Genomic DNA, 15,685 nt, shown 5'->3' with positions numbered 1-15,685 from the left:
GCAATCTTGATTCCAGCTTGTGCTTCTTCCAGCCTGGCATTTCTCATGATGCACTCTGCATATAAGTTAAATAAGCAGGGTGACAATATACAGCCTTGATGTACTCCTTTTCCTATTGGGAACCAGTCTGTTGTTTCATGTCCAATTCTAACTGTTGCTTCCTGACCTGCATACAGGTTTCTCAAGAGGTGGGTCAGGTGGTCTGGTATTCCCATCTCTTTCAGAATTTTCCATAGTTTATTGTGATCCACTCAGTCGAAGGCTTTGGTGTAGTCAATAAAGCAGAAATAGATGTTTTTCTGGAACTCTCTTGCTTTTTCGATGATCCAGCGGATGTTGGCAATTTGATCTCTGATTCCTCTGCCTTTTCTAAAACCAGCTTGAACATCTGGAAGTTCTCGGTTCATGTATTGCTGAAGCCTGGCTTGGAGAATTTTGAGCATTACTTTACTAGCGTGTGAGATGAGTGCAATTGTGCGGTAGTTTGAGCATTCTTTGGCATTGCCTTTCTTAGGGATTGGAATGAAAACTGACCTTTTCCAGTCCTGTGGCCACTGCTGAGTTTTCCAAATTTGCTGGCATATTGAGTGCAGCACTTTCACAGCATCACCTTTCAGGATTTGAAATAGCTCAACGGGAATTCCATCACCTCCACTAGCTTTGTTCGTAGTGATGCTTTCTAAGGCCCACCTGACTTCACATTCCAGGATGTCTGGCTCTAGGTGAGTGATCACACCATTGTGATTATCTGGGTTAGTAACTCTTAAATTCTGGGTCTTCTGGGAAACTAGCCTGGTGTCCTCAGGCTGGAGGTACCCAGAAGGGCCCAGACAGAGTGAATGTAGCTGAGATCCAAGGAGGCATGGGATGGGGTGGATGACATCGAACAGAACTCAAAGCCAGGAAAAAAGGCCGAAGCAGACAGGGGCAGGGGGCATTCATACCTAGAAGCCTTTTGAACAAAGGCTCTAGGATAGGAAGCAGCTGCCCTGGGGAAAGGGGACAGCCTCCGACTGACAGTTCTTGACCTGCTGGCAGGGTGACTGAGAAACCTCCTGAGATATGGGCTCTGAAAGCTGGAGCAGGGACAGTCGCAAGGCAGCCAGGACGGCTGGTCAAGCAAGTTCTAGCCTGTCTCTAGAATTCTCTAGTGATGAAAGAGCCTCGGTCCCCTGGGGCCACTGGGATGTGTCTGTCGCCCACTGGTTATGCTCAGGGTGGGTGGTGAGAACAGGGACAAGGATGACCCTACCATCCCCTCCTGAAGCAGAAGTCAGAGCTTTTCCAGGGTTTTGCACTCTGTGGAAGGTGAATGCTTCAAAACCTTTAGGGTCCCACGGGACTGATAAGCGTTTCATTTATTAATGACAATAAATTTTCACATTCGAAAAAAATGCAGACAAGTTTCTCAGAGTTGGTACTGAGTCAGTGTAGAAAATATCCTTTCTCAGGGAAGGACTGGGAACATGGGGTTAGCAGATATAAACTGTTACACATAGGATGGATAAACAACAAGGCCCTACAGTATATTCAACAGCCTGTGATAAACCATAATGGAAAAGAATATGAAAAAGTATCTATATGTGTTTAACTGTATCACTTGACTGTACAGTAGAGATTGATATAATATACATTGTAAATCGACTACACTTCAATTAAATATATATAATTTATATATTAAATCTGCATTTATAAATTATATTGAATTAAATATACATTTATAAATAATGTAGAATGTACATATTAAAATATATTTATATAACAAGTAAAACTATACATTAAATATATATTATACATATAATTTATTGTATAAAATTTATATTATATATTTATGTTTTATATATTATTTATGTGTAATGACAGTGACATTCTATATATAGTGAAGCAACTTGGCATGGACACACATACATAAATTTATATATTAAATATATATAAACTTAAATATGAGGTGCCCTTGATAGCTCAGTTGGTAAAGAATCTGCCTGCAATGCAGGAGACCCCAATTCAATTCCTGGGTTGGGAAGATCCTCTGGAGAAGGGAAAGGCTACCGACTTCAATATTCTGGCCTGGAGAATTCCAGGGACTGTATAGTCCATGGGGTCACAAAGAGTCAAACACAACTAAGCGACTTTCACTTTCAAACTTAAATATAAAATTTATATATATTTAAATATATATATATAAATATATATATGCACACACGTGTGTGTGTGTGTGTGTGTGCTATGCTTAGTCGCTCAGTTGTGTCCGACTCTCTATGACCCCGTGGACTGTGGCCCCCCAGGCCCCTCTGTCCATGGGGAGTCTCCAGGCAAGAACACTGGAGTGGGTTGGCCTTACCTTCCTCCAGGGGATCTTCCCAACCCAGGAATCGAACCCGAGTCTCCCGCATTGCAGGCATATTCTTTACTGCCTGAGACAGCAGGGAAGACATATGTATAAGAAAATGTCCTTTCTCTAGAGGTAAAACTGCACAGAGGTTCTATGTGAGTTTCAAAGGGAGAGCAGCTTGCTTTGAGCCAGCACAGCTCACTGAAGCTTAGTGTGGCGCATCTCATTACCAGGACTACACCGTAGTGTAAAGGGACCCTGGAATCTAGATTTGGAGTCCTTGAGGTCTCCAGCCACTGTTTCCTCTTCTTTCTTCCCTAAGCCTGCTTCTCCATGGGCTACTCCTCACATTTTAATCTTCTAGAAATGCACAGATAACTCAATTGCATGTCAGAAGGGCAAAAAAAAAAAAAAATTAACTTTCTTTTTTTAAAATATCTAAGTTCATCTTGAACTCCAAGCCCTTTTCATACGGGTAGCAACCAAATATTTCATTTTACTACCTGAAGAGTCCTCAGTTAGTAAAAACTAACTGTAAAACTTAAGACAGTGAGCTCTAAGGTTTTGACATTGCCCAAGGTTTCTTTTCTAAGACGCAGTCCGGGTGCCAGAGTGGACCTGTGTGCCCTGTCACATTCAGAAATCTTTGTCTTCCCCAAGACTGCAAAGATCTTCCACCGGTTTCACAGCTTCAGAATTTTACTTTTAAGTTATAAATGGTAAGCCTAAATATGTGTTGCTTAATTTTTATTTGAAGATTTTCTAGACTTGTTGATAAGGTCTGATTCCAATTGGTCAGAGATTCATGCTGTATGATATCATGGCAAAAACAGTTACTGGCTGTCTCTAAAATAAACTGCAGAAGAACAAAAAGGTAGTCTTTTATTTTGCTCACAGATTTACCATTTTTGGTATCTTTTCCCCATGTTGAAGACCCAAGTTTCCTCCTGGTGTCATTTCTCATCAATCTGAATAACTTCCTTTCACATTTCCTGATGAAGAAGTTGCTCAGCTTCAGCTAACTAAAAATGTCTGTTTCCTGAATTTTTTGAAGAACGTATCTTACTGGATGTAGAACTTTAGCACTAATCATTTCATTATCTTATCATCTCATGATCTCTTGCTTCATTGCTTCTGATAAAAACTCAGATGTGATTCATGTCATTGGTCCTTGTATATGTGTCATTTTCTTCTCTGGCTGGTTAAGACTTTTTATTTTTCAGCAGTTTAACTATGACATACCTTTCTGTGGTGAGTGTATATGTTTATCTTCCCTGGAGTTTATTAAGATTCTTGAGTTTAGAAGTTAGTGTTTTCCATCAGGTTTAGGACATTTTCAGCCATATTTTTCAAATACTTTTCCTGCTCATTTTCCCTCTCTTCCTCTCTGAGATTCCAATTACACTTGTATTAGAATGCTTGATATTGTACCAAAAGTCACTGAAGCTCTTTCATTTTAAAAAATTTGTTTTGTATTGTGTTTTTAAGATTGACTTATTTGAGTAAAGATATCATCAATTAAACCATGAGAGAATGCTTTTTGACCACACACTTCTATTTCATAGCCACACCATGCAGCATGTGGGATCTTAGTTCCCCAACCAGGAATCGAATCCATGACCGCTATCTTAGGAGTTCAGTGTCTTAAACATGGGACTGCCAGGGAAGTTCTCAATTTCTTTCTAAAAGAGCTCTTTTTACTTTAGATTTATCATAGATCACATTGCTCGGTTCCTATGGCATAATCTTTTTGAAGGCAGCTTACAGGGCAATTAAAGCCCATCTACAAAAAAAAAAAAAAAGATTGGCTTATTTGTATTGGCCTGTCTTCTAGTTTACTTACCCTTTTTTCTGTTAGGGATATCCACTGAATTTTTCATTTCTGAGTCTTGTCAGTTCTGCAACTTCCATCTGGGTCTTTTTAAAGAATTGTTTCCATTGCTCTGCTGAGATTCTCTACCGCAGTGGTGGTGGTGTTTCGTCACTAAGTCATATCTGACCTTTGTGACCCCATGGACTGTAGCCCGCCAGGCTCCCCTAACTATGGGATTTCCCAGGAAGGAATACTGAAGTGGCTTGTCATTTCCTTCTTCAGGAAATCTTCCCAACCCAGGGATCAAACCCGAGTCTCCTGCATTGACAGATTTTTTTTTTTAACCACTGAGCCACCTGGGAAGCCCATCATGGCAGTGTTTTCCTTTAATTCCTCAAATATATTTAGAATAGCTACTATAAATTTCTTATCTGCTGATTCCAACATCTAGGTTACCTTAGAGTTCTGTTTCCGAATTGTTTTCTTGACTGTGTGTCACATTTTTCTGTATCTTTGCATATCTAGAAATTTCTTATTGTATTTTTTTGTGAACAGTGGGTTTAGAAATTCTGTATCTTTTGTCTGTCTTTGACTATAGCAGGCAGGTAATTATGGCTATCAACTTGAAGTTATGGAAACTTGATTTTGACTTTTTTTTTAATTGAAGGATAATTGCTTTACAGTATTGTGTTGGTTGATTTTTAATCTTTAAAACGGGTCTGTTTTTGATAGTTTGCTTAATCTGAGGGAAATATCTTTGGTCTTGGGACATAATCTTTGATCGTCTCCCCTCCTTCTTCTCTGGATATCAATAAAATATTCAAGGTGTTTATGAAATCTCTCCTGGAAAAGTTGGCAAGATTCAAACTCCACATTCTGTCTCTCTCAGCTTTTGAAATCTCTATTCAGTTTTTAAAATTTTTAGCTTCTTTCCGGATCTAACTCTTCAATTTTCGGCCACTCGGACAGCCCTGAATGAACTCTGTCCTCTGACACTTCAAACAGTTTAAGATTGAAGCTTTCTGTCTGGCAGGCTGAGGAGTGCCCTCATCCAAAAACTGTCTAAACATAGGTCTCATCCTGTGTGGTTCCTTTTTTCAAAGGTTAAAGTCCGCTTCAGTTTCTGCCTGCTTCTGGTTGCTCTCCAATGCTTTCACATTGTTCCTCTCTAAAATATTTTGTTTCGAGTTTTTACTTGTTATCGTTAGGAGGTTTGGTCTATTAGGAAGGAGCTACTCCATCCACCATTGTCAGAACTAGAACTTCTTCATTTAAGGATTTAAATTGTATTTAAATTTAGGATTTAAAGGATTTTAAATTGTATTGCAAAATTGGCCTTCATAAATATTGTACCAAATTATATTCTCACTGGTAGTAATGAGAGTTCTTAATATATATCCTCCCCCTTGGCAGCCAGAATATGTGAAGCTAAATATCATGGAATGTTAGAATCTTAGAGACCACCAGATACAGTAATTCCAAGTTCAAGGGCCCTGGATTTCAAAAGGATTCCGGAAGGTAGTATATGGTTGAAGGGCAATTTTTGTAAGTTATAAACGCTGTTTGCAAATATGAAATATATAGTTAACCCTTAACTAAACCTTTTAGTGACATTACTTTTGGTTAACTTTTCCCTGGTAGCTCAGACAGTGGAGTCTGCCTGCAGTGCAGGAGACCCAGGTTTGATTCCTGGGTGGGGAAGATCCCCTTAGAGAAGGGAATGGCTACCCAGTATTCTTGCCTGGGGAATCCCATGGACAGAGGAGCCTGGCTGGCTGCAGTCCATGGAATCTCAGAGTAGGACACAACTGAGCAACTAACACTTTTGGTTAAAATGACATCCTATTTTTCATGGAAACATTGATTTCTTTTGATAACTTTCTGCAGAAGTAATCAACCAGGACTTCTGCTTAATAGTTTAGTTATGCTTTTGGCCAACCAAAGCAGGCAAAATGCATTATTACTGATAAGTGAAATGTGGCTTTTATGAAATAGGAACCTTGAGAAGAAAGTGAATCAAAGGAATTGCTGGTGGCCCTGGACCCTTTGAGCAGTGATGGGCGTTACCTGCCGATGAATTTAGACTTCATCTTTGAGTGTCTCTTTATCTGGATAACTGTCGGCTATGGCTTAAGTATCTTTATTTACTTAGGCCCAAAGAGATCAAGGGCTTCCATGATGGCTCAGCAGTAAAGAATCTGCTTATAATGCAGGAGATGCAGGTTTGATCCTTGGGTCAGAAAAATCTCCTGGAGAAGGGAATGGCAACCCATTCCAGTATGCTTGCCTGGGAAATCCCATGGATGGAGGAGCCCGGTGGGCCGCATTTCATGGGGTCACAAAGAGTTGGACATGACTTAGGGACTAAACAACAACAACACAAAGAGATCAAAGAACTTGCCTGGAGTTCCACAGAATTACTCCCACTGTGGGTGCAGAGATCAAAACCCAACATCAGACTTCATTCTCATCACTGACATTGATCTTAACTGTGAAGAAGTGATTGTCCTATCTGCCGTGGTTCAGAAAGAAAAACAGTGAACTGGGAGAAGCGCTTGTCCTGGGAGCATTTTCATGGCAGGATGGGCCATCATGTTCTTTGCAGTGCCCACGATTCCCTTGTCACTAACTTTCAGAAACAAGAAAATGCCTCTGGAGTCCAGATGAACAGATTTTCGCAGACCCATTGTATCTTACTAGGTTTTCCTTTCTTTTCTTTTCTTTTTGCTGCAATGTTCATTTCTTATATTTTGACACTGGATTTGGTTTTGTGTGTGTGGATTCACTCCAGTCCTGTTTCCTAGATTTCTAAAGGCAGACACTTCCCATCTTTCGTAATCGCCGGAAATGACTGGAGTCTTGTAAACACACAGCTTGTTTTTCCTTTTATCACTCCTCCAACATCCAGGCAACTGGTACATATTCCTTAGTATGTATTTTCTGTAGCTAAACTTAGGTCTATTTCAGCACTTTCTTTTTTCCAGGAAAATCGGTGTACCTATTGGAGGCAGCAATCATGAAGCCACGGAGACTTTGTCAGAGTCTTCTGGATTTAGATCAACTTAAAAAAAAAAGTTTCATTTGCTCTTTTTTTTTTCTTTTCATTTATCTTTATTACTTGGAGGCTAATTACTTTACAATATTGTATCATTTGCTCTTTTTTAAAATTTTTATTTTTTTGCCTACCTTATCTTTGGCCGTGCTGGGTGGGACCTTTCTCCAGGAGCGAGGGCTGCTCTCTGGGGGCAGCGTGCTGGCCTCTCATTGCGGTGGCTTCTCTAGTTGTGGAGCGCAGGCTCGAGGGCCTGCAGGCTTCAGTAGCTGTGGCTCCAGGCTCTAAGCACAGGTTCAATAGTTGTGGTGCATGTCCTCATTTGCTCTGTGGCATCTTCTGGACCAGAGATCAAAAAACCGGTGTCCCTTGCATTGCAAGGCGGATCTGTAACCACTGGACCACAGGGGAAGCTGGAGTTCAGCTGTCTTTGATGAAAGGTCCAGGATGCCAGCAAAAGGAGGCCTGGGAGCCTGTCTCCTCTCCACCTTGAGTCTGGTGAACTCAGTCAAATCTTCCCTTTGCAGTCTGGGGCCTGGCTCATCCATCCAGAGGACAAGGCTGGAGGCAGACCAGGCCGGGGGGCCCTCCAGTTGTGGGATGCCAGGCCCGAGGGTGGGGCATCCACAGGTAAGATGGGAAAGGGGTCTGTTCCCCATCCAGGCCCTGCAGTCGTCTGAGCCAGGTAGGCGATTCCCGCTGGGGCTTCAGATCCACTCAGACCGTCTCTTAAGGAATTATATGTGGGGTGAAAACAGGGCCAGGGGACCTCTTAGACTTCAGGCCAGTCCATTTGGATCTGTGAATTGCGTGTTTCTTCCCCCCTACTTTCATCTGAGCTCTTCAAATAAAAGGATTTGAGAAGCTGAATGCTTTGGACTGTCGACAGAAATAATCGATAAACAATCTATAATCAGAATCAAAAAGAGTTTTATTTGACCCACACTGAGGACTGTATAGCCCAGAAGACAACCTCTCAGAGGATCTGCCTGGGAGAAGCATGGTTTTCAGCAGTTTAATATGTTGTCAGAACAAAGAACATTAAATGAGTCATGGATACAGTCCTTCAAGGTTTAAAAAAAATAGATCAGCATGTATAAAGTGAGTCAATATGGCCTTGGCACCTGAGAGGAGAGTCATATCATCAAAGGAGGATCAGCATGGGCATCGCAGGGAGAAGGATTTGATCTTTATTTTTAACATGCTTTACTTCTGGCCGATGAGCCTTTTTCTTTTATAATTAAAGTAGATATACAATGTATGTTTGATAGGCCCCAAACAGGCTATGACAGCATGAAATTCAGGTTAACTCATGTATAAGGCAGAAAGACTTCCTCATACCTCAGTATGTGAACACTTATTTTATCAGGACACATAAAAAAATGTGTGGGCCCTGAAGCCAGAATACCTGGCTTAATCCCAGCTGCAATACATACTGGCTGTGTGATCTCAGGTAAGTTGCTTAACTTGTCTGGTCCTCAGTATCTTCATCTGTGGAATATGACGATAATAGTACATATGTCATCATTATTAAGATTGTATTAGCTATTATGTATGAAAAATTCTCTGCCCTCCTGCCCCCCGGCATGCAGGATCTTAGTTCCCTGACCAGGGATCAAACCCATGCCCCCTGCAGTGGAAGTGCAAAGTCTTCACCACTGGACCATCAGGGGAGTGCCAGCTATTATGTAAGAAATTCTTAAAGAGGACCTGCCATGTTGAAGGAAATAGCAACCCACTCCAATATTCTTTCTGGGAAAATCCCACGGATAGAAGAATCTGGTGGGCTACAGCCTGTGGGGTCACAGAGAGTCAGACATGACTGAGCAACTGAGCACATACACACATTTACAATTCATATAGAAAGCACTACATACATGTCAGCCGTCATCGTTTCTACAATTATTATTTTGCTTCCTTTCTCTGTGTTTATTATACATTTCTAATTGCTAAAAAGAGATCCCAATCTTCCATTTATTAAGACGAAAGGAAAGCCTAGCTAGCCCCTGCCCCCTTGGCCCTGGCCTGTGCATGCTGTTCATCCAGGCTTTTCTTGCTGGAGCCAAAAACACACAATTATTGTGCCCATGCCGAGGTAGGGGTGTTGAGACAGAGCAGATGTACCTTCTAGACTGTGATTTGGGTGCCTGTACTGTCTTTCAACTGCCTTTTCAACTCTGTAAATTTTTTGATCCTCATTTAACGAGGGTAGTCTTTTGTCATAATTATTTTTTGAAAATTAATATATACACATTGTAAAAATAGTCAAGCACAAAAATCCCCTAACTCTTATCCAAAGGTTGATTTTCTTCTCCTGTTAGTTCCTGCATATATTAGTTTCCTGAATATCCTTCCAGGCTGGTTCTAGGACAGCATTCATTTGTTATGTCTTCTCTGCTTACTGATCAACACCATTGGTGCAGGTGTGTAAATGCGTGTGGGTGTAGAGACTAGAGTGAGGTTGACCTCTGGGCTCACCTGCCCAGCTCCCCACAGCCAAGGCCATCTGTTTGCACCTGCAGGTCACCGAGGTTATAGACCTCGGGGCTGGGCCTATCTTAGTCCAGAGGAGTTCAAGAGCCAGTTTAGTAAGTTGAATGTCATCTAGGTCATTGGCTGATCTTGCAGCTAGGTTCTAAAACCCATCCTCTCCCTTTGGTCTGGTTCTTGAACCCCTCCAACCTCTTCCCTTGAGCCTGGCTCTTTGACCTGAGAGTTTGCTCAGGAGCTCACCCTGTCCCCTCCAGTCCTGCCCAGAAGCCCACACAAGAGACCAAGGCTGCCCATTGCAGCCGCAGCCCATTCCTCATGTCTGGTCCCCCTGGTCTGTCTGGGTCACTGGGCTTTCTCTGCCAGGACCCTTGCTGGAACCTACTGACACTGTCCCTGTCCTGCACTGCCTCTGATTCTGTGGTCTCCACACTCTATGGGAAGACTCCCTCTCCCTAGCTTATTCTAATCCCGAGCACCTTAGGATTCAAGACCTACCCGTGGGACTGAGAGATTGACTAAACCTCTTATAAGTCTCAGTTTCTTTATCTGTAAAATGGGCCTGATAATCCCTGCCTAATTCACAGAGTTGGTTAAGAGCCTAGTATTAAGTCCTGCCCTGTAGATAGAAATCCCTTTGGCTTACTTCCACCCACCTCATTGGAGATATTGAATTTCCAGGTCCCATCAACTTCCTCTCCAAAGCACGCTGGCTGCTCACCAAGCTCCAAGCTTCCACTTTAACTTAAGGCTTGAAACCAATGACTCTCAGTTGACTTAGCTTTCATTCCTCCCAGATAGGTCATCAGAACAGTTCTAGGAGAAGATCATCTCTAAGGTTCTTGAAGGGTGGTTAGCAATGACATCATAATAAAAATGGTGGTCAGTATTCATTGAGCAGTAACTATATGCCAGGTATTCTGCCAGGAGCCGTATATGAATGACCTCATGAATCCTTTGCGACCAGCTATAGAGACAGCTGCTGCCATTGACTCATTACCAATATGCCCAGACAGAGGCTCAGAGACTGGGAGTGATCTGATAAGGCAGCACCACTAACAAGAGGGAAATGGGCATTTAACCTGTGGGAAGACTCGAAGATCAGCTAATTTATTCACAGCTAATTATTCAGAGCTAATTTATTCTCCCCTTGCTAGAGGGGGTCAGCCACCATCACTTGCATGTAGCAGAGACTCAAAGACAGGGGGAATGGGAAAGCTTTATAGTGAGGGAGGGGTGAGAAGGGATCAGAGGCTGTTGGCGTAGTGGATCTGGAGGCTGTTGGCACAGTGGATCTGGGGGCTATTGGCACAGTGGATCTATCTGGACGCTGTTGGCATACTGGATCTGGAGGCAGGCTACAGAGGACCGGACATCCTGTGTAATTGATTAGGGCTTATATCTGGCTTTCTCGTGTTGGCCCTAAGTTGAATGTGGGGACAAAAATTAGAGAAGCTGTCAGTGATTCATCAAGTCTTGGCCATTTTGGCTGATGGTTACAGCAATGACTGTTTATCTTCCTGGATTGTCAAGCAAAACAGCAATCTAGGTTCCTGTGAGTCTGACTTAGAACACGTTGGTTTCCTGGGCTGTTGGCTGTGGATAAAGGCTTGGTTTCCTGGGTAGGTTGCTGTAGAATTCTGCTTTTATTTAATTAAAAAAAAAAAAAATTTGCCTATGCCCACAGCATGCAGGATCTTAGTTACCCAACCAGGGATTGAACCTGTGCCCCCTGAAGTGGAAGCACAGAGTCCTAACCACTGGACCACCAGGGAAATCCCAGAGTTCTGTTTTTGTATTTGGCCTGGTCATTGTCCGTTTGTGCATTCAATCTCTCAAACTTGAGGAAGTCTAACTCCATATTCTTGGAATCTGGAAAATTCTATAGGGCTAATTCAAGAGCATCTCAGAAGTCCTAGATTCTGAACCTACGAAGGTTTAATCTGCTTCGGGCTGCTGACCTCTGTGGCTCCGAGGTGGGTGTGTCTCTACTGTCTCAGAGGTCTAATGCCCCAGTGGCTCCTGACAGCAGCAGCTGCAGTGTTTCTTGGGGGTCTGAGCCCCTCTCCAGCTAGAGGCCAGGCACACAGCCACACCCTGAGCAGACCCCAAGCTCCTGCCCCCACGATAGGGTCTGCAGAGATCAGCACTGCAGACTGGCTGGCTCAACTCCGCTAAGGCTGCCAAGACAAGTTTCTGCTGGGCACATTTTCTATGTGGTGTGTTTTTCTTTCTTTGGTAGCTCATAAAATTCCCCTGCCTGCCCTGGGCCTCTCAGTCTTTAATCTTCAACCTCTCCTGGAGCTGTCCCTATTTCTTTTTAATTGTGCCTCTTTTTTTTTTTTTTTTCTAAATGGAAGTTTCCTATTGACTTTTTATGACAATACAGAGACGTGGATGGACTCCAACAAAAATGAAATCTTTATGGAATAGTCATCTGTCTCCTGGAGCCTCCTGACAAATGTTCCTCCCTGGATACCCAGACATCTGTACATATTGGTGGGGAGCAGGGGGTGGTGGGGAGTCGTTCTGGTCTTGGCTGAAGTATCATGACCGCAGAGGGAGAGGTGTGCAACTCAGCCAGTGGGGGACGGGGGAGGGGCTGTGAGGGTGACATGGGGCATGGAGCAGGAGAAATAAAGCTTTCCCAGGTACAATCCCCTTGCCTCAGTGTCAGCTGCATTGGCACTGCTCCCTAATCCCAAACAACCCGGCTACGTGACTGCACATGCACCACACGCCAGGGGGGAACATGCTCAGTGACCCCCTTATTCAGCATCTCTTGCCTAGGGCCCCCCAGCCTGGCCTGAAGAGTCTTTGTCTTTGGGCCCTAACACCAGACACGACTGTCTGGGGTCGTGGGCTGTTTCCCTTGGGCAAGCTTCCCAGAGTGTGGTCTGGGGATGGCTTGGGATCCACGGATGGTTCTCTAGGGATCAGGAGCCTATGCAGGCATGAGTTACTTGTGCCAGGAGGGGAGGAACAGTTCTCCACTTACAAATCAGTATTAGAAACCACCCACACCACATGCCTGGCCCAGATCTGGGCACTGGGGACTTCACGGTCACGGTCCCTTGTCCCACGGGGCTGATGTTCTTGAAGGAGGAAACAGGCAAAAATTAGAAGCCCCCCCCCAAAAAATCAAGTAAATATGTAAATGATGTGACATTTTCAGGTTGTGGGGAGTGCGTGGGACAAACAGAGAGGGGCGAGAAGGCTGCTGCAGGGGAGGGAGGGCATCTGCTCTAGACCACAGTCAGGCAAGCCTTCCTGCTGACACTGGGGACAGCTCAGGTCAAGGACAGAGCAGTTCAAGCAGAGTCAGCAAGTGCAAAGGCCCTGAGGCAGTCGTGGGCTTGAAAGCCAGAGAGAGAGTGAGGGTGGCTGGAATGCTGTGAGCCCCCAGAGGGGCAGAGGAGGAGGGTCAGGTCTGGGGCTTTGTAAACAAGCCTTCCTGACGAACAGCTCTTGTTTCAAGTACAGCATGAGCCACTGTGTGGATTTAGGGAGTGGAAGCCTGACACAACCTGACTTTCATTTTATTTATTAATTTTTTAAAATCGAAGTATAATTGCTTTCTTGGGCAAACTCTGGGAGATGGCGAGGTACAGGCAAGCCTGGCGTGCTGCAGTCCATGGGGTCATGAAGAGTCGGACACAACTTGGTGATTGAGCAACAACATAATTATTTTATAATGTTGTGACAGTTTCTGCTGTACAGTGAAGTGAATCCGCTATAAATACACATATATCCTCTCCTTCTTGAGCCTGCCACCCCACCCACCCCCCATCCCCCTGTGTCATCACAGAGCCCCAAGCTGAACTCCTTGTGGTACATAGCAGCTTCCCGCTAACTATCTATTTCACACACACAGTGTTAGTGAAGTCGCCCAGTCATAGCTGACTCTCTGCAACCCCACGGACTGTAGCCCACCAGGCTCCTCTGTCCTTGGAGTTCTCCAGGCAAGAATACTAGAGTGGGTTGCCATTTCCTTCTCCAATTTATACTTGGTCATGTGTATATGACACTGCTTTCCCAGTTCATCCCACCTCCCCCTTCTCTCTCTGTGTCCGCACATCTCTTCTCTATGTCTGCGTCTGTATTCCTGCACTGCAAGTAAGTTCATCAGTGACATTTTTCTAGCCATAAAAAGAAACAAAAGGGGGTCATTTGTAGAGAGGTGGGTCGGACATGACTTAGCGACAGAGCACGCATGGATGAACCTAGAGCCTGTCATAAAGAGTGAAGTCAGAAAGAGAAAAACAATATTGTATATTAACCCATATATAAATGTGTATATGGAACCTAGAAAAATGATTTTCATTTTAAAGATGCTGTTTTGACTGCTGGGTCTCTAGAGAATGGACTATAGAATTCTATTAAAACCAAGATGCCAAGTTTTTAGAGCTCTGAGAAGGCAGCACGAGTCTTCCACTCTCAAGGGCTTTGGGGAGGAGGGAGACGTCAGGGAGACTGTTTCTTTAGGTGGTTAGGGTCTAGAACTGTTTCCTTAGACTTCAGGGCCTCCTTTGAAGCTTGTCCCCAGCCTGAGTTTTGAGGACGACTGAGAAGTGATAGTCATGTTTGCCTCCCCGCCAAGTACAGGCTTTCAGGAGAGGACAAAGCACTGCAGCCTCACCTGTGAATTTTGTCAAGGAATGGAGTCTCCTACGTGAGTTCCAGCTGTCTACCCAGTAGGAGGAACGGTCATACACATCTTAATAAGAAAGGAACATGTTTTAGCACCTATGTGGCAGGCTCTATCCCATGTGTTAAGTCTTATAACTGCTACCACTGCCCAGAAAAGCACTGTTAAATGTGAGATCTGGGCCTTCCTTGGTGGTAGAGTGGGTAGGAATCCACCTTCCAGGGCAGGTGACATGAGTTTGGTCTCTGGTCCGGGAAGACCCCACCTGCCACAGAGCGGCTAAGCTTGTATGCCGCGACTGCTGAGCCCACGCACCCTAGGGCGTGTGCCCTGAAATGAGAAGTCACCATAAGGAGAGGCCTGCACACAACCCACAGAAAGTAGCCCTCCCTCATCGCAACTGGAGAAAGCCCCTGCAAAGCAGTGAAGGCCCAGCACAACAACTACAAAAACCATGAAACCTGGAACCAGAGAGGGCAAGTAACTTGCCGAAGGTCACACAGCACTGAAAGGCAGAACTGAGGCTGTGAGTGGCCTTGGAGAGCATCCATGTGCTGAGGACTCAGTGGGCCCCCTCCCATAAATAGTCATGGTTCCTCAGGGAGAATGAGGATCATGCCTGGGAGAAGCTGGGGCACCCTTGGGAGACCCTTGTGTCTTCCACACAGAGTCTGCCTGAAGCCTGCAAGCTTTCAAGAAACATGCTTGACACTGGCCCAAAGAATCAGCTTCCCAGTCTAAGAAGAAAGCTGCAAAGTCACAGCTAGGAATTCAGACCAATAGAGAATAAGAAAAGTGAAAGACGTTCTTTTAGCTCTGTTTCCTCCTTCTTCCACACTCATCTCTGCCTTTTGCTGCTCCCCGTGTCTGACCTCCATCACTTTCCTTCTGCCTGAAAAACTCCTTTTAACATCCCTTGTGGGGTACATCTCCTGGCAATGAATGCCCTCTGTTTTTGTTTGTCTGAGAAAAATCTTTCTTTATCCTTCACTTTTTTTTCCAATTAAATTTTCATTGTGAGGTAATTGGAAATTCACATGTGTTGTAGGAAACAAATCAGAAATCCTGTGTGCCCTTAATGCCGCTTCCCCAAAAGTAACATCTTACAGACCCATAGTAAGATATCACAACCAGAATACTGACATCGCTGCACTTTTGTGTATATTCATTGGTATGTGAGTGCACACACAGGTGCACATGCACGCAGTTAGTTCTGTTCAATTGTATCCCATGAGTGCATTTGCATATCCATCACCACAGTCAAGGTATGTTTCACCAGAAGGATCTCTCAGTCTGCCCTCTCCTGTTCCTCAACCCTGGCAACCAGTGGTCTGTTCTCTTTTTATAATT

The 15,685-nt window shown here is 44.1% G+C and overlaps 1 long non-coding RNA gene across 2 annotated transcripts in view; it reads left to right on the top strand.

Moving 5' to 3' along the window:
- The window catches only part of LOC133065227 (uncharacterized), a 269,805-nt gene that overhangs the window by 87,281 nt on the left and 166,839 nt on the right, over positions 1-15,685 (top strand). The window lies entirely within an intron of this gene.

This window comes from Dama dama, chromosome 11 (assembly GCF_033118175.1).
Source record: "Dama dama isolate Ldn47 chromosome 11, ASM3311817v1, whole genome shotgun sequence".
In the NCBI taxonomy this organism is placed as follows: domain Eukaryota; kingdom Metazoa; phylum Chordata; class Mammalia; order Artiodactyla; family Cervidae; genus Dama; species Dama dama.
The sequence above is the reverse complement of the archived record's forward strand: the minus strand, read 5'-3'. Positions and strand labels throughout refer to the sequence as shown.